The sequence below is a fragment of the Macrobrachium nipponense genome, chromosome 6, assembly GCF_015104395.2.
Source record: "Macrobrachium nipponense isolate FS-2020 chromosome 6, ASM1510439v2, whole genome shotgun sequence".
Classification (NCBI taxonomy): domain Eukaryota; kingdom Metazoa; phylum Arthropoda; class Malacostraca; order Decapoda; family Palaemonidae; genus Macrobrachium; species Macrobrachium nipponense.
Genome location: NC_061108.1, coordinates 18,265,019 through 18,283,844, shown reverse-complemented (window position 1 = coordinate 18,283,844; position 18,826 = coordinate 18,265,019). Strand labels below are relative to the sequence as shown.

General features: G+C 43.1%; 1 protein-coding gene across 2 annotated transcripts in view; it reads right to left on the bottom strand.

Annotated features, from left to right (window-relative positions):
* Positions 1-847: 847 nt before the first annotated feature.
* The window catches only part of LOC135216043 (arf-GAP with dual PH domain-containing protein 1-like), a 99,276-nt gene continuing 81,297 nt past the window's right edge, over positions 848-18,826 (bottom strand). The window contains exons 9-10 of one of the 2 annotated variants that reach the window (XR_010314790.1): positions 13,511-13,607; positions 848-2,652 (exon numbers count right to left, since the gene is read on the bottom strand). The gene's annotated coding sequence lies outside the window, so the exon portion shown is untranslated. Of the gene's footprint in view, positions 2,653-11,660; positions 13,608-18,826 lie in introns of those variants that run through there. The other variant, XM_064251004.1, reaches the window with a different exon arrangement.

Sequence of the window (18,826 nt, the reverse complement as noted above, 5' to 3'; positions counted from 1 at the left end):
GGGTAAGGTAGACCACCTGACCTACCTGTCGCGTGTGCCGCGAGATTTGAAATTCTGTCGGAACGTCGGAGACTATAGCTAAGTATATATCTGGCAGGGAAGTTCATGTACAAAATATGAGTTTTTAGATGCTTAGTAATTTTAAATACAATCTTGATTTTTCAATATCTATATGATTACAATAATTAATCTACTAGATATATTTCCTTGTAAATTACCTGCATTTTATTTCAATTATTTTGATTATAAATTTCTACTCACTCTCCAGTTAAGCATGTTAACACCACATACAGCAGCAGCTCTCTTACAAGAATATATGTCCTCATATAATGAGATGGATTCATTGAACTAACATGCATCTTTAATAACAAGAAGTTTCCTTTTTATTTTAATAAATTAGGTTCATTCAAATAACATGTGTTTTGAGTCAGTAGGACTTTCTCATTTAGTCTAACAAAATAGGTTCTTACAATACTATCATGCATTTTGAGTTGCTAAAATTTACCCAAATTATTTTAATTAATTAGAGAAGTAAAAATCACATTAGACACCTCTAATTCTACTCTGTAGCTTTGAAGAACAGCATTAAGTATACAAGGACTGGTATAAAATCAGTCTTATATGAGTGGAAATAACATCCATGAAAAAAAGATCTAAAAATACAAAGTACGTAATAGTGGAGGGAGTAATTAGTAAATCAAAGGGCACTAAACAAATTAATTTTGTGTTTTGTACCTAACAAAGTATGTATGCACTGCAGTTTGTTTCTAACACCGTAAGTGATTCAGTCTTCAAGAGGCAATATCACTTTTAAATTAAAGCTACCACATGTAGATGCCATATGAATGTGCATTGAATATAATAATAATAATAATAATAATAATAATAATAATAATAATAATAATAATAATAATAATAATAATAATAATAATAATAATTAATGTGGTATTAGTAACTTCATCTCAGAGGATAAAAAAAAGCTTCATGAATAATGGCTAGTTTTCTGCCAAATCATTAAGTACAATGTTACCTATGCACAGTAAACCTTGGAATGGAAGCATTTTGTTAAGTTTGACATTATCCTAGTTAGGAATTCAGAACTTGGCATAAATATCAGGAAGAAGGAATGGGAATACAGGAATCATTTTACAGAGCATAAAAACTTCTGACCCATAAGAAATATTTTCCACTGAATGCATCCAAAATATGCAGATATTTGAGCTTTACTGAACATGCATTGTTACCAAATATGGATTACAGTCTTGTTAGAATCCCTTTATTGTCCCCATCTATATCAACAGCATTCATACTAACCATTACACATGATAACAGAACCGCATTCTGAACTGTGCAGTTACCCATAGAAATTAACTAATAAATACTTGCCTCTTGATAATTTGAAAATAATAGCTGAAATTTGCACATTGACTTGGTTCACTCACACATCATGGAACTTTGCTTCAAGCTGGTTTCTATAACTAATATTCATTCAATCTCAAATACTAACACACAACTGCCAGTGTCTGGTTCTTTGCAAATTTACATTGGTTATGTCTTGAGCTTATGACCTGATCTTTTTATTTTGATAAGTTTTCAGTTTATTTTATATATAAACCTGCATAGTTGCTGCTAACCTTAAAGCAACATTAACATAATGTTTAAAATATAGAAACCTTAAGTTAGTGTTGTCGAAGAAGAGTTTTTAAAAATTCTTAGGATATATAGGCCCTCTCTTTTTAAGCCAAGTTCATGTCAATTCTACTCTAGGAACATTTAAAAGCAAGATGCACTTCAAGAATGCATGATAACATATTGATACATTGTCTGAAGATCAAATTTAATTTTTACACCTGTCTTTTAAATAGTTTTAGTTTATGTCTCTAAATTTTTTTTACCAATATTTCTGTTTCTTCTGGTGTACAGTATATATTAGATCATAGGTTCTAATTGGAGTTAGCAACTGTATTTTTATTTTTACATAGAAATGATCAAGCTTTTATTAAATGATCAAAATTACAGAATAATTTTAATGAAATTAGTACTAATCTAATAGCATTATGTAAATATTTGTCACATTAATGTGGGTAAAGATCAATTGTCGGATAAATTATGCATATGTAATTTGTGGGAATTACAGTATGGATATATGCAAGAAATTTACCATGAGATCTTCACCTCCAATATGTGCCTGGATGCTCCACTACAGGCGCATATGACATAATATTCTTGGTTTACTATGAATACTTATACTCTTAGTAAATTCACCAAACCCCTAATCTGCTTTTCTGCTCCAGATGGTTCATTTATGAGTGGTCTCTTAACTCCATGTAAGTTGTCAACTTCCAGGTTTTACAGTATACAGGCGGCCCGCGGTTAGCAGGGCAGTCACTTAGCAGCAAATTGGTGTTACTGCTGTCGTAAAAAATTTTCAGTAAAAAATAAGGTATTTTAAATTATTTTCACAGCAAATTTTCAGTTAACAGCGCCACAAGTGCCGTTATGTCTAACGAGTACATACATTTGTGGAAATACCATTCAGACCATAAAGGTTATGCAATTGATATTATACATTTTTATTGAGAATTATTACATAGGTACGTATTAGGGTAAACTATAGGCCCATGAGCTGTTCTATGCTGCCACCTGCCACTTCTGAAAATATAGAGTTAAAAAAGTGCATATTTAGCAATCGTTGTGTCGATTAATTTATGTTCATGCTTTTATGTTTAAAATGTGTATGAAAATGTATTATGTCTTGGGGTGTTTTTATTTCTGTACATAAATATGAGACAAAGGCAGCTTTTGAAACTGCCCTCCACGTTATCAAAGAGGTTGTTTATTCATGTTCGTTCTTGTCTGCCGCTGCCTGCCGCTCTTCCGAAAATATAGAGTTAAAAAAAGTGAAAATTTAGCGATTTATGTGTCTATTTTATAACTTCGTCCTTTTATGTTTAAAATGTGTGTGAAAATATATTATGTATAGGGTATTTTTATTTTTGTACATAAATATGATACAAATTAAGGCAGCTTTTGTAACTGCCCTCTGCATTATCAGAGGATGTTTTTCATGTTCTTTCCTGTCTGCAGTTGTTCCGAAAAATGCATTTACAAAGACTTCATGTGGTTATATTTTATTAATTTGGTAGCTAATTATAACTCATAATGTTATTGAAACTTCAGCTTTTTGCTATAAGTTTTCATGCTTTTATGTTTAAAATGTGTATGAAAAATGTATTACAGGGTATTTTTATTTTTTTATTTTTGACATAAGTATGATACAGTGGCAGTACCTATGTCCATTTGAAGTCTTTGTAACAGCCCTTCACATGAGGAAGAGAATAGGCTGTTCAGTCGCACCCGAATAATATTTTAATTTAAATCATTGAATCACATTTTTATAACAAATTATATTTACAATTGTTGCATGAATTGATTTTAAAAGGCAAAACTCATGTATACATTCAATTTTGCAGAACTGCAATTTTTTTTTTTTTCCTAGGGATAGAAATACAAAATATAACTGCGCAACTTGGTCGATTTTTTGCTTTGTTACACGAGCAAAAAAGTGAGGTATGAACTGTACGAGCTCGAGATGCCGCTGCTACGTAGATGGCATAGTGACGAAAATTAAGATAAGCAAAGAAGAAAAAGTAAATATACATCTTTTCCATAAATCTTTTTAAAAAGTTATACATTACTTCACTGTATCCAATGATATTGTATGTATTCTCATATTATTGTATTATAAAATACTACTAATATAGCAGTCAATGTTTTGGTTTGGAAATCAGCTGATGGCGAATACGACTTCGTTTCGCCATAATTAACAAAATTCTGAGTAAATTGTCTTGCTTCTAGTTGGCATAAATGAATACTATCTAGATACTAGACTTGTATGAGACAAGGGAATTTTTCCTTACATGTGTTCTTAGGTGGAACTATGACTTGAATATGTCTCGTGATTGTGAAGTAAATTTTGTTTTTTCATTAACAAATTACGTTGGCGGCATGTTTATTGAATAAAACAATTATGTGAATACGTGATTCCATTCGCAATTTTCCTTTTACATTCTGGTAATACGAACTTTATGTTATTTATCTTTTGTCGGCGTGAAACCAACAGTAAAATGTGTTCTTTCAAACACAGTAGTTTTTATTAAAATGATTTTACCTCAATTTTATTTACAGGTGTGGCATATGTTTACTGGAGTTTTATCCTTGTTGCCGATACACGATAATGGTCATTAGCAGCTTGAACAGTTTCCTTAGCTTCAGCTGCAACTAGGTTTAAATTTAACAGTACACTTCCCTATTGATCTTTGATCTATAGCGAATAATATTATTACATTAAGATATCTCAGTCCTATTCTACGTAATATCATTTATAACAACTACGGTAATTGTTTACTATAGTACAATGGTTGAAATATGATATTGTTAAACTACAATAAAGTTTTGTACATACTTACCTGGCAGATATATACTTAGCTATAGTCTCCGACGTTCCCGACAGAATTTCAAATCTCGCGGCACACGCGGGGGACAGGTAGGTCAGGTGGTCTACCTTACCCGCCGCTGGGCTGGGTGGAGGGATGTACCGAACCACTCCCGTAAGCTTGTCAGGATTTTTCTCTTCCACCTGTCTCCTGTCTCCTGAGGGGAGGCTGGGTGGCCATTAATCGTACTATATCTGCCAGGTAAGTATGTACAAAACTTTATTGTAGTTTAAACAATATCATTTTTTGTACATGAACTTCCCTGGACAGATATATACTTAGCTGATTGGCGGCACCCTTGGTGGAGGGTAAGAGACAGCTCAATAATACAGGTAAGACGGGAAACAACTAATGTGTAGGATATAAAAAACCGTTGGTTCTCACCTTTTCAGGATGAAGACTTCATAGATACTATCTCTGAGTTTGCATTGCCTGGAGAGCTACAGCTAGGACGTGACCTGATGCTGAAAGACTCTCGGATCTACCACTGGGATATGTGATCCCCTATTGTGGTAGAATCCAAGTCGGATGCTGTTAGAGGGGGGACCTTGTCCGTTACCTAAACAGATCCTTACCACTACCTCTGCAAGGCCAGCCCAAAACCCACCAGACCACCTAACCAAAATACAAAGGGTTTAATATTACGACAAAAAGAGGTGCCTCCTGCAACCTCTTTCAGGACAACCAAAAAACAACAATATAAAATATAGGGTAACATATAAAGAATTTACACAGGATAAGTTTTCAGCTCCCTGCCCAGCACCGAATCCGCCGATACGAAAGGACCCAAGGCGAAGCATTTATCATATGTGATTTTTACATCACGTAGGTAGTGGTTTGCGAAAACCGATTGGCATCTCCAAAAAGTCGCCTCCATCAAGTTCCGCACAGACATATTTTTTCTGAATGCAAGCGAAGTTGCGATGGCTTCTCACCCTCTGATCTTTCACTTTCAGTAGTTTAAAATGTTTCTTCCTTACAAGCAACATGTGCCTCTGTAATAAGGCTTCTCAGAAAAAAGGAAACAAGAGCATTCTTCGACATGGGCCGAGTGGGGTCCTTTACAGAGCACCAAAGCACATCTTGATTCGCCTTAAGTTTGTTCCTTCCTCTTAAGGAAATACTTCATAATTCCTATAGGGCAAAGAGTTCTTTCAGGCTCTTCCCCTACTAGAAAAGATAAACTACGAACTTCAAAGCTCCTGGGCCAAGGCCGTGATGGGTTTTTCATTCTTTGCAAGGAAATTTGGAAGAAACGAACACACACCATAGAATCTTCCTTAAACCCTACATTGCCCTCAATAGCTTGGAGCTCACTCACTCTTAGCTGTAGCAAGGCCAAAAGGAAGATAGCCTTCTTCGTCAGATCCTTGAAAGAGGCTAAGCTGGAGGAGGTTCGAATCTAGACGATCCAAGGAATTGTAGAACTACGTCTAGATTCCAGTTGGTACCACATGAGGACGCTTAATGGTTTCAAATGATCTAATAAGATCATGCAAGTCCTTATCATCGGATATCTTTAAGCCTCTATGCCGAAATACCGCCGCCAACATACTGCGGTATCCCTTAATAGTTGACACAACCAGATGACATTCTTCTTTGAGGAAAATAAGGAAATCCGCAATTTGGGTCACAGAGGTACTGGAAGAGGAAATGTTCTTCCTCTGCACCAACGTCTGAAGACATCCCCACTTTGACTGGTATACACGCAAGGTGGAAGGTCTCCTCGCTCTTGCGATTGCTTTAGCAGCTGTTGCTGAAAAGCCTTTCGCTCTGACCAAACTTTGGACAGTCTGAAGCCAGTCAGACTGAGAGCGAGGAGATTTTGTGGGTACCTGTCGAAGTGGGGTTGTCTGAGTAGATCGCTCCTTAGCGGGAGCAATCTGGAAGGTCCACCAACCATTCCAGTACCTCTGTGAACCATTCTTGGGCCGGCCAAAAGGGAGCGATAAGGTCATTCTCGTTGAATCGGACTCTACGAACTTCTTGATGGTTAGCCCAGGATCTTGAAAGGGGGAAAACGCGTAGACGTCGAGTCCGTTCCAGTCCAGAAGAAGAGCATCTATTGCTAATGCCTCTGGATCCGATATCGGAGAGCAGTAAAGGATCCAGCCTCTTGTTCTTTGACGTGGCAAAGAGGTCTATGTGTGGCCTGCCCCATATAACTTCCACAGGCTTTGGCATACATCCAGATGAAGGGTCCACTCTGTGGGAAGGACCTGATCTTTCTGCTGAGGAGATCTGCTCTTACATTCCTTTCTCCCTGCACGAACCTGGTGAGAAGCTTGATTCCTCTTTCTTCTGCCACAGAAGAAGGCGGTCTCTTGCTGTCTCGTACAGGGAGAAGGAATGCGTCCCCCCTGTTTCCTGATATATGCCAGAGCTGTAGTGTTGTCCGCGTTGACCGCACTAACGATCTTCTGACTTTGGGCTCGAAAGCCTTCAGAGCCAAACCACACAGCCATCAACTCCTTTCTGTTGATGTGCCCAGGCTAACCTGGTCCCCACCCAGGTACCTGACACTTCGCTGGTTCCCATAGTTGCACCCCACCACCCCGTGTCCGACGCGTCGGAGAACAACACCAGGTTGGGGGTCTGTGATTGAAGAGACAGTCCCTTCGCAAAGAGGTTGGGATCTGTCCACCATAAGAGAGATGTTTCTTGATGTCGATAAACGACGGGAGAACGTCAAATCCTGAGAACGACGACTCCAATTCCGATGAAGAAAGAATTGGAGCGGTCTCAGGTGCAACCTTCCTAGGGAAACGAATTGCTCCAGCGAGGAGAGCGTCCCCAGCAGACTCATCCACTCCCTCACTGTGCATACTTCTTTCCCTAAGAAGGTTGTTATCTCTCGAATCCTCGGGCTATCCTTTCCTGCGAGGGTCCCAAAAGCCCGAAAACTCAGAGAGTTCATCTGTATCCCGAGATACACACACTCTTGCTCGGGAATTAGTGACGACTTCTTGAAATTGACGAGAAGTCCCAAAGCCTTCGTCAATTCTAAAGTTACTTGTAAGTCCTTCAAACAACGATCTTCTGAAATTGGCCCTTATTAGCCAATCGTCGAGGTACATGGATATCCTCACCCTTTCAAATGAAGCCATTGAGCCACATTCCTGAAAATCCCCGTGAACACTTGAGGGCCGTCGAGAGGCCGAAACACAGAGCCCTGAACTGAAAAATTTTCACCATCATGAATCTGAGAAACTTCCTCGAGGAAGGATGGATCGGTACGTGGAAGTAAGCGTCCTGTAAATCCAAGGAAACCATCCAGTCCCCTGGACGAAGTGCTGCCAGCACTGATGAAGGCGTTTCCATCGTGAACTTCTTTTCTACAGAAGAAGTTCAGGGCGCTTACATCCAACACCGGTCTCCATCCCCCTGAGGACTTCGGAACTAGGAAAAGGCGGTTGTAGAAGCCCGATGAATGATGGACTGTCACTAGTTTCGATAGCCCCCTTCTCCCAGCATCTGATCTACTGCTAGATGGAGAGCTTGATTCATGATGGGGTTCTCTGTACCTGCTGGCCGTCAGTTCCCTTGGGATGGTCGTCAAGGGAGGTCTTTCGACGAAAGGGATGAGGTACCTAAACCTCTCAAAATAGAAAGGGTCCAAGGATCCGCCACATTTTTGGGCCCAGACTCCTGCAAACTCTAAGAGTCTGGCGCCCACCGTTGTTTGAAGGACTTGCAAGTTATTTGGGGGCTTTAACAGACTTGGCGAAAGTCTTACCCTTCTTGAAGTCTACGACCCTCTAAACGTAGAGGTTCTTGATGAAGACGCCCCTCGAAAGGGTTCTCGAACACTTGCTTTTTCCTTCTTAAGCCTTGGTAGGAGGAAGGGCGAGGTTTTCTTGCCGACTGTGCCAAAAGGTCCTGGGTGGCTTTGGCCGACAGTGATCTTGAAATGTCCTGCACTCGATGTTTAGGGAACAATCTGAGCAGACAGAGGAGCAAACAGCAAGAAGACCTCTGGGCATGGGAGACAGACTTCGTTAAGAAGGAACAATAAACCGACCTCTTCTTCACGATCCCGGCCCCATACAGGGAGGCGATTTCACTCGCTCCGTCTCTTACCGACTTGTCCATACAAGACAAAACACACATAAGATCTTCTGGCGAAATTGACTCTGGCACTTCAATTTTTCTTGGCTAGGACTCCCAACGACCAATCAAGGAAGTTAAATACTTCTAGCACTCTAAACATGCCTTTGAGCATGTGATCCATTCATTCATTGCCCAAGTCGTCTTAGCAGAGTTAAGGGCAGTTCTCCTTGTCGAATCTACCAGCGCCGAAAAATCCGAATCAGCCGAAGACGGTAGACCCAATCCTAAGGACTCTCCTGTTCATACCAGAAACCAGCGCGGCCTGATAACTTCGAAGGAGGAAAGCGACATCGTTTTCCCGCTTCTTCTTTGGAAGCCATCCAGGAACAAAACTCCTCAGTGCCTTCTTCATAGAAAGAGTTGGCTTCATCCTCACACAAGAAGAACTCTTCTCTGTCTCGCCGTTGAAAAAAGTGAGTGAGGAGAAGGAGGAGCCGTAGGAGAAGGAATCCCAAAAACTTGCAAAAGTAGCTCTGTAAGCTTCTTGTAAGAAGACACAGCAGCAGAAGTGTTCGGTTTCTCATCTGAACTTCTAGGACGTCTTGTCGAGGCGAGCGCGGAAGATCCTTAGGTGGCGAAGGGATCCTAGTAGGATTGAGCGAGAGGTTGGAGAACGCCCTCTCTTAGAAGAGTTCACATCCACTGGAGAATGAAAAGAGAAGATCTGGGATGCCTACGATGAGACTCCCTCTTCGAGGTAGACGGAATCTCAGCCGAAGGAGAGGTAGGGCTCCTACTCCGAGAATCCTCGGAAATATCCATAGGGCGCTACGAGGAGGCGAGCGCCTACTATACTCTTTGCGCCTATCCTCGAGGCGAGCGGCTGCCAGGAGAAGAGCGCCTATCGAGAGCAGAGCGCTTGCGCGGCTATCCCATACCTGTCCAGTTGCGTACGATCAACGGAAGTTCGACTGGAAGGCGAAATGCGCCTACTAGGAGAAGGCTGCCTTGCGAGACTCTTGACGTCAAACAAGAGGGTAACATTCAGGAGAAGGGCGCTTCAAAGCTAACGAGCGCCTACTTGGAGAAGGGCGCTTCCGAGATTCCTGTTGTCTACCAAGAGACAAACGGTCAGGAGAAGTGCGCCTAGAAGCGGGAGAGCGCCTACACGGAGAAGGCGCTTGAAAGACTCTTGTTGTCTGCCCCGAGGAGAATAATCGGAGATGAACGCCTTAAAAGAGACGAGCGCCTACTAGGAAGATCGATGTGCAGTGGCTCTTGGCGCCTACCTTGGCGGGGATCGGCTAACAGCAGGCCGTATCATGCACACGACTCCTACCAGACTCTTGATGCCTGTCAGGAGAGAGTCACGATCCGACACTCGAGGGAGAGTGACATCTGGACGAAGAACGCCTACTTGCATAAGGACGCCTTCTAGAATCTTGAGGCTGCGAGGAGAAGTCTCACGCGAGGGAGTTGAAGAAATAGCGTGATGAGCAGGTGCAGTGCGCTTACCGGAAGCGGAAATCCAATCTGGAGAAAAAACTTCTTTCTCCATAGAGCGTCCTACCGATGTTGGCGCCTTGAAGTCGAAAGAGAGCCAGGCGAGCGAGGGCGCTCGGGCGAGCCCCTACCTTCATACGAAACCTCCCCATATGAAGGAGAACGCCTAAAATCGAGGAGAACGATCCTCTGAAGAGCGGCGCCTAGATCTCTTGATCGGAAGAGAAACGTCCTTCTTCCTACGTGATCTAACTGCTAGAGTGTCTGCTAGCGCCGTGATCTGAGCTTGAAGTCCCGCGAGTACTCTCGTAGGCGAATCTTGTTGTTCTTCCTCGGAAGCAGGCGACCGAGCGCGGAGCGCGAGAAAGAAGAACGTCACAGGATTTCTTGGGTTTCTTCGCCTCCACCGACGATTCTTCGGGAAAACCTCCGGACTAGAAGCCAAAGGACTGCAGGGAGCCTTCCAAGCCCTCTTCAACGGGCGCGACGCATCCGGGGAGTTCCAACCTCTCTTGGAGGGAGAACGACGAAGAGGAGAAGAAGCAGTTGGCGTAGTAGCTCCTTCTTGTAGCGATCCGAGGCAGCCTGGGAGCGTACTTCAGGATCTGCCGAGGGGACGCCTGACCGGTGGGGGTTCTCCCTAGCCCTCTTGCGGCTTTCGACTTTCCTACTCCACTGGAACTGGGAGTCTGGAAGAGGTTTCTAAAGGCCTAGAGGCACTGAAGGAGCCGGTCAGACGCACCCGCTCCACAACACTGGGGACACTGCACTCGATCAACTAACACTCTCCTTACCTTCCAACTGACGAATCTTCTGATCCATAGAACGAAATCGTGCTCTCAGAGCTGCCGCCTCCGAAGGCGAATCTTCGGCTTCGGTGCGGGGAGCAGGGGCTGCAACTTGGGAAGAAGGTTCTAATTCTACGTTAGCATTAGGATCCACATCCAACTCACTCCATTCTAGATCTCTAGAACTTCTAGAGGAAGCCTTACGCACTCTATCAGTTCCAACTTCCTAATATAAGAAGAGAGAGCCTTATATTCTTCTTCATTCAATCCCTTACATTCACTACAAGGGTTAGCAAAAGAACATTCATTCCCCCTGCATTTCATGCAAACCGTGTGGGGTCTACCGAAGCTTTCGGCAACCTCACCTTACATCCTTCATTCACGCAAACCCTAAACAAAACCGAAGTTTTAACTACCGAATCTAGGTCAGACATCGTTAAAGAAAATCAAACTCAAAATCAAACCGGTCCACAATCAGCGTATGCCAAGCCAAACAAAGCGAATACGTCACCAAAAGAAGTCCAAATTAACTCCAGGCAAGCGAGAATCGAAAAACTATCGAGAGGAACCGACAACAGTTGTTATCGTTCCCGCGACAGAGAAAAATCTGACAAGCTTACGGGAGTGGTTCGTACATCCGCCACCCAGTGGCGGGTAAGGTAGACCACCTGACCTACCTGTCGCGTGTGCCGCGAGATTTGAAATTCTGTCGGGAACGTCGGAGACTATAGCTAAGTATATATCTGTCAGGGAAGTTCATGTACAAAAACAAGCCACAGGGATGTTGTTGTTATCCAATTCGGTTGTACTTAGAAAAAAAAAATTTTATTGTTCGGTTGAAAAAAAAATTGTTTCTTGTTTGGTTGCTCATGGCTGTACATGTTTACGCAACCATACTTTTATCATTCTCTTTTGCTGTTTTTTAACCTATTTAACTAGAAAATGGGATAAAGTTAGGCTATTGTAATTTGGTCCCGCATAAAATCGGATTATCATAAGACAAATTATCATAACTTGAACACTATAGCTACCTGTATACTGTGTAAAACCTTATTATATCTTTACATACTCTAGACACCCAAAGGATTCAAGGTAGATTTTTTTTCACTTTACAGTATTTATAATACGTGTACTATAATGTACTGCATAGTACTACTGTACAGTAAATTCTATAGTACTAAACTGCATAAATACAATTTTATTTATAGTGCCATTGTGGGATTACGACGCTGTTTGACTGGTCTAGTACTCTGAAAGAAGGTGTGCGGCGGCCGTAGACTTTAAAATAGCTTGGCGTCGAAAATCACTTGGCGTCGGCGGCCAGTAACAGAACCCCAGCCGCTAACCTAGGGCTGCCTGTATTCAAGTGTAGAAGAAGTAGGAAAAAATATCTGAACCACATATGTTATTATGTATCAGTTATTACAGTTCTGCTATTTACACATGTGCTCTTCTCTTGTATATTTTGGACTTTTAAAATAGCGTGGGACACATGCATTTCTTTTTTCCTTTAAACCCATGACAAAGAGAGGTTTAACATACTTTATGACCTTAACATCAAGTTACCTTAGTCACATGTAATACATTTTACAACCTTTACTTAGCAAATTTTCTCTTTTAAGAAAATATCCTCAACTATACAAGTGAGACAGTGCACAATGCACCCTATACCCATACTCAGTATACATGTGCACATAAGATGAGATTCATACTTTTGTAATTATTAAAAACATTTACTCATTTGGCAAAATGTCTAAGCTTTAAAAGCAAATTATTTACTGTTCAATGGTCATTATGTAACAGTTATATTTAGTGAATAATTGGGGCATTTTTAACAATGCTGTCCTTTTTAACTTGGAAAACTTATCAGATTACATTTTTCACAACTAAAAACTTAGAACCTCTGAGCAGATTTTCAACATGGCCCCCTGCTGATTAGTTATGGAAAATTACATACTACTGAGTCTACAAAACCAAAAAGGCTGTTACTTTTCACTAAAATTCAAATTTAGTGACTGCACCACAGTAGTAAGAATTATCATTAAACCTTCTTAATAAAGACCAAGGGAGCATATCAGTTTCATTTATAACCATCCAATTGTGGATACCTGGAGTATTTTCTTTAACAATACTTGCTTCCAGCATTTGTCCTACACTGAATTCTCTCAGAAGACTGTACCTGTATAAGATTTCTTTTAACTTATACAGCAATGTACATTATACACATCTGGTTAAAGAAATTTAGCAAGTGTGTATTTAACAGCAGTGATACCGTATTATCAAATATAATTGCGTATATTACGACTAATGACAATTTAAAAAATTAAATAAGCACCATGAACATTCATTTTGATCAAATTACTGTTAGAATACTCGGCATAGCTAGCTTCCAACTTAACTGTATTTAAAGATAGTAAGGCAGACTCTTGATGAATAACTTACATCACAATAAAAAGACAGCAATAATATCTCTAAAACCAATAAGACACGTTTTGGCAGTATTCCCAAACAATCTTGCCAGCCAACATTCATCACTTTTCATAATCTTAAGAGTACAATGAAATAAACAAATTAGAACTGTAAAATCTCCAGTTAATAAAAGGCTTTCAGTATAAACAGTACTGGAATAGCGATGGTTAACTTAATGAAAGAACAACAACAATTGCTACCTACATGAAAGAACCATATACTTAATAGCAATGGTATCTTCATAGAAGAGAGAACAAATAGGCTGAAGTGCAGTTCAGTAGTAGTGATTTCAGCAATACGTCTGTTAGGTAAAAGATATTAAAATTAGGATCATCTGTAGGGGGTATTCATTGTACATTTTTTAAAAAGTGGATGATGTATAAAACACTAACTTTTCAATATATAGATTTGAAATTTTGAAATTCGATTGGAATGTTCTTTGCTTTATAACAAACCCTTTACTTACAGTCTGCCCATTTCATGCATAAGGAATCAACCCAGATGCTTCAGTCTTAAAGAAAATGACAGTAAGATAACTGTTCCATTTATAAGGAAATCCCCAGGTCTGAGGTAGCTACAAGAATCACATCATTATTTATGTGTCTGAAATGGTGCATAAGAATGCATGGCTAGTCTAAATTTTACTGCAGTCTTGGACTGTGTGAATTATGAAGTACTAATCAACAATTTCAAGAGTGCTGTGAATTGGTAGACCTCTGCCATGTCCTGATGCAGAGACCACTCCTTACCCAGAACTTGTCCCTGATGACTTAGCTTGTCAGCCGCTGCATTCCTATTGCCCGGATTACACCTGACCATGAGCTCCACCGAGTTGTCAATCGCCCACTGGTGCAATTCGACTGTCAGTGAGTGAAGTTAGTGTGACACCCGGCCCCTGTTTGTTCACATACGCTACCACCGTAGTGTTGTCCGACATCAGTACGACGGAGTGACCTACTACCCTTTCCCAAAACTATTGAAGATCCAGGATGGCAGGTTTCAACTCCAACACGTTGATATGGAGTTGCTTGTCCTGAGAGCATCATGCCCCAGAAGTCAGGAGCTCTTCCAGATGAGCACCCCAACCTTTGGAGGAGGCATCCAAGAACAAGAGAAGATCAGGAGTGGGTGAATGAAGAGGAACTCTCACTGTTAGGTTCTGGTCATCAAACCATCACAGGTCACTTCTCATCTCTGTTGACAGAGGAACTTAGAGCTGAGGGAGTATCTTGCTGAGGACCAAAGCTCCTGTAATCTCCACTGCAGTGATCGTATATGGAGACAGCCATAAGGGACTAGCTTCTCTAGATTAGTCAAGAGGACCAGAAGTACTTGCCATTGGTGAGCTGGTTGCTCTCCCCTTGAAAGGAAGCGGGCTGCCGTTCTGAACTATCCTCTGGTCCGGCAGAAAAATCCTCGATGATGCTGTATCTATCATTCCCAGGTATAAAATCCTCTGGCTGGGAAGAAGATTGGACTTTTCCATATTTATCACGATACCTTGGCTGTGACAAAACTGGAGAAGACGGTTCTTGTTCTGAGCCAGTCCTTCCTGAGAAATTGCTAAGACCAACCAATTGTAGAGATATCTCAACAGTCGAATCCCCTGAGCATGAGCCCATGTCGACACTTAAGGTAAAGACTTGTGAATACTTGTGGAGCTGTTGTCAACCCGAAGCAAAGGACTTTGTGATTACCATTATTGTAGAAAAATGGTTGTTTAAAAAATAATCTTTATATTGAACATTTGCAATTTATTGAACTTAAATTTGTAAGTATGTAGCTGCAATTTATTAGATAGGATAAACTCTGATATCTTGACTAAGATCAGATCCTTTAGAGTTATGAATGTTGGTTCAGTGGTCTGGTTAAACTACATACAGCTATCAAGAATATATAATAGTAATACGTAATCATCCCAAGCCCATTATGTACCACAGAGCCCCAATAACATCTTAGAAGGGAGGGAGCTGGGCTGTTGAGATCTTGAATAGTTGATAAGAATAGTATGGAAGATCAAGATAAGAAAGAACTCGTGGGATGGATATAAGCAATAGGGGCCATAGCTCTAGAAGAAGCATGGAGTCATGTACCAGATTAAATTCTTGTAAGCATAGTAGATTTGTAACTATGATCATCAGAATTTTTGAGATCTTTGTGCCTTAGGCCATTCTCTAAGGTATAGTGGTTAGGGAACCAAGAATTTTTATTATCTAGCAGAATACCGCATAAAGAGGAGATTGATCAAAGAAATAAGGATGAGGATTTCAAGGAATAGTAACTCCCAAATGGAAACACAACTCTTACCCTGCTGTTGATTAATGATGTGCCTAGAGATTAAGAAATAAAGATATCTATTTATGATGTACCTAAGAGAGAAATATTCAGAATTTGATGCCTCTGTAAGGACGGCATTTCTGCTGAAATGTCCGTCCTCCCATTGTACATACCCAAAATGTAGAGCAGTTTGCGGCCTTTCCGCCAATATGTATCTTGTATGCTTAATTATGTGTATATTTGTACGTGTGAGAAATCACAATCACAGCAGGACTCTGTTCCCTTTTGTATGGGCGCATGACAGTCACTACGTTTCTGTCTAAACAGCCTCCTCATATGTATCTGTTTCTGATCAATAAAGTTAGTACAGTTCTCCTGATGTCTCTGTTCGATCCTCACAACTGGTGACCTTCGGATTAGGACAGGCAGCGGTTTTTGCCGCTCCCTCCAGGAAACCATTAACGGACTCAAAATGGTGCCTCAGTCTTAGTTTTCTGGCGCTCCTACCCACGGTTGACCAAGTGCCATTAGCGGACTAAAAACGGCACATCCTCTACAGGAGTGTTTTGGCATTCTCCTCATGGTTTGGTCCACCATTAAAGACTCTCCCACACCACGCCCTTGCAAGCTGCAGCCGCACGCCCGCTACCTCACTCCATCGAACTGCCGCCCTTCTCCTGGCAGAATGTAGTATCCTGGCTCCAGCGAACTGAGGTTCAGACTCCATGGCATCACAGAGGAGGGGATCAAGGCCGACTTGATCGCAGCAGCTCTCCCGGAGGAGGTTTTCGACTGTTGCTCCATGAATCACCCAACCTGGATCACTGCCCTTCGACGACCCAAAGAAGAAGTTGGTCCAGGTTTTCTCCCACCCCATCCCCGACAGAGCCCCACACATCTTCGACATGGTTGTCAACCTCCTGGTTGACACAGACCTGAGAGATGTCTGGGACAAGCTCCAGGGCCTTATGCTACTGCCGGAGAGGGACCCGCAGGGACGTAGGAAGGAAGTCAGCCTTCCCAAAGAACTTTTTCTCTGCCAGCTGCCCCCAGAGATGGAGAAGAAGGTCTTGGTGGAGACGGAGCATGAGCTGTTCGTCGCCACCCAGGCCGTGAAGCTCGCTGCCCCACCCTCAGCTAACTGGCGGTAGCAGCAGGACCCGCCAGAAGACCGAAAAGCGCACCTCCTCTCTTGCACACCACTAAGAGACAAACAGGGCAGTGCCCAACACCGACTTCCCTGGCGGCGGCAGTAGCCAAGCCCCGCCCCATAGGATTCTACGTGAAAGACGCAATCTCGGGCCACAGGATGCTGGTTGACACTGGGGCTATGCAGTTGGTGTTCCTGTTGTCAGCAGAGGACCGATGCCACGCCCCTGACACCCCAGCTGCCCTCATGGCTGCCAACAGGGCCCCCATACGTTCCTACGGCACCAAGTCCCAGACCAAGTGCATGCAGGAGAATGGGTTTGTCATCCAGTTCAACAAATGCACCTTCGGCACTGAGAAGGTGGATCTCCTGGGCCACAAAATCACCCCAGCAGGAGTATGTCCCATGGCATTGAAGGTAGCCGCAGTGGAGAAATTCCTGACACCAACAACAGTCAAGGCCCTACAGGAGTTCATCGGGATGGTGAACTACTACAGGAGGTTCATCCCAGACATCGCCTGCACCATGTGCCCTTTGACTGAGGTCCTGAAGGGCAAGCTAAAAAAAGCTGTCATGGGAAGAGGCCCAGGTGTCCCTCAGCAGAGCTACAACCTTGGCCCACCAGGATCTCGATGTGCCCTCGACTCTCACGACTGACGCCAGCAATATCGCAATGTGGAGCCATCCTGGAACAGCTGATCAACGGGGGTCCCTATGCCGCTGACCTTCTTCAGCAGGAAGCTGAAACCCGCCGAGACTCGCTACAGCACCTTTGACTGCAAGCTCCTTGCTGTCTACCAAGCTGTCTGCCACTTCAAATACCTCCTGGAAGGTGTCCTGTTCACCATAAGGATGAACCACCAGCTGCTGGTCCACGCCTTCATCAAGGTGTGAGATGCCTGGTCTGCAAGGGAGCAACGACACCTTGAGGCCATTTCCGAGTTCCAACACCCTCTCGAAAATTGAAACACATTCCTTGCACCTCGGCGTGGACTACGAGGACCTAGCATGAGAGCAAGCCTTTGACCCTGAAGTTCCAGCTTACCGCACCACCATCACCACCCTCTGGTGGGAAGACATCCTCTTCGGTCTTTCCAAAATGACACTCCTCTGCGACACCAGCACTGGCCGCCCAAGCCCCTTGATTCCAGCCTCCCAGAGGAATCTGGTATGTATTTGATGTGATACATGGCCTCTCGCATCTGTTGGCCCACATGACAACCAGACTCTCAACAGAGAAGTTCGTGTGGCACAACATGAAGAGGGACTCCCGGAAATGGGCCAAGAACTGCATTGTGTGTCAAAGCAGCAAGACAGGAAGGTACACTGAATCAGGAGTAGGCACCTTCCCTCAACCCAGGCGGAGATTCAGGCACACACGTGGATGTCATCGGCCCTCTTCCCCCCCCTCTGACAGCGCCAGCTACCTCCTGACAGTGATTGACTGGTCCACCAGGTGGCCAGAAACCACCCCGATGTCGGAAGCCACTGCAGAACGCCTGCGCCGAAGCCCTCCTCTCCAGATGGTTCAGCCACTTCGGAGTGCCAGACGACATCACAACAGACCAGGGAATCGCCTTCACCTTGGAACTCTGGACTGCCCTGGCACGCCTAATGGGGATGAAGCACCACACCACTATGGCCTACAACCCTGCAGCAAACGGCATGGTGGGAAGGACCCACCACTCCCTCAAGGCCTCCCTGATGGCACACTGCACAGACCCCAACTGGAAGACACAACTACCTTGGATCCTCCTCGGCCTCCGCATCGCCCCAAGAGCCAACGGCGACCCATCACCTGCGGAGAAGGTCTTTGGAGAAACACTGACAATGCCAGGAGAATTCTTCCCGGTTAACAGCTGCGATGAGGATGTCCCCCTGTCAAAACGCTGTGCAGCTGCTCAGAAATTCATTCCCTGCCGCAAGACCTTCTCCGACAGAAGAAAGCAGTTCCGACCAAAAGCCCTGGATTCCTGCGGACACAGTCTTTCTCAGGAATGACGCCACCCGAGGACTGTATTGAGTCATCCACCAATCGGAGAAGGCATTCCTGAATCAACGGCCAGAGGACTGAAGCTCGCCTTCATTCCTGA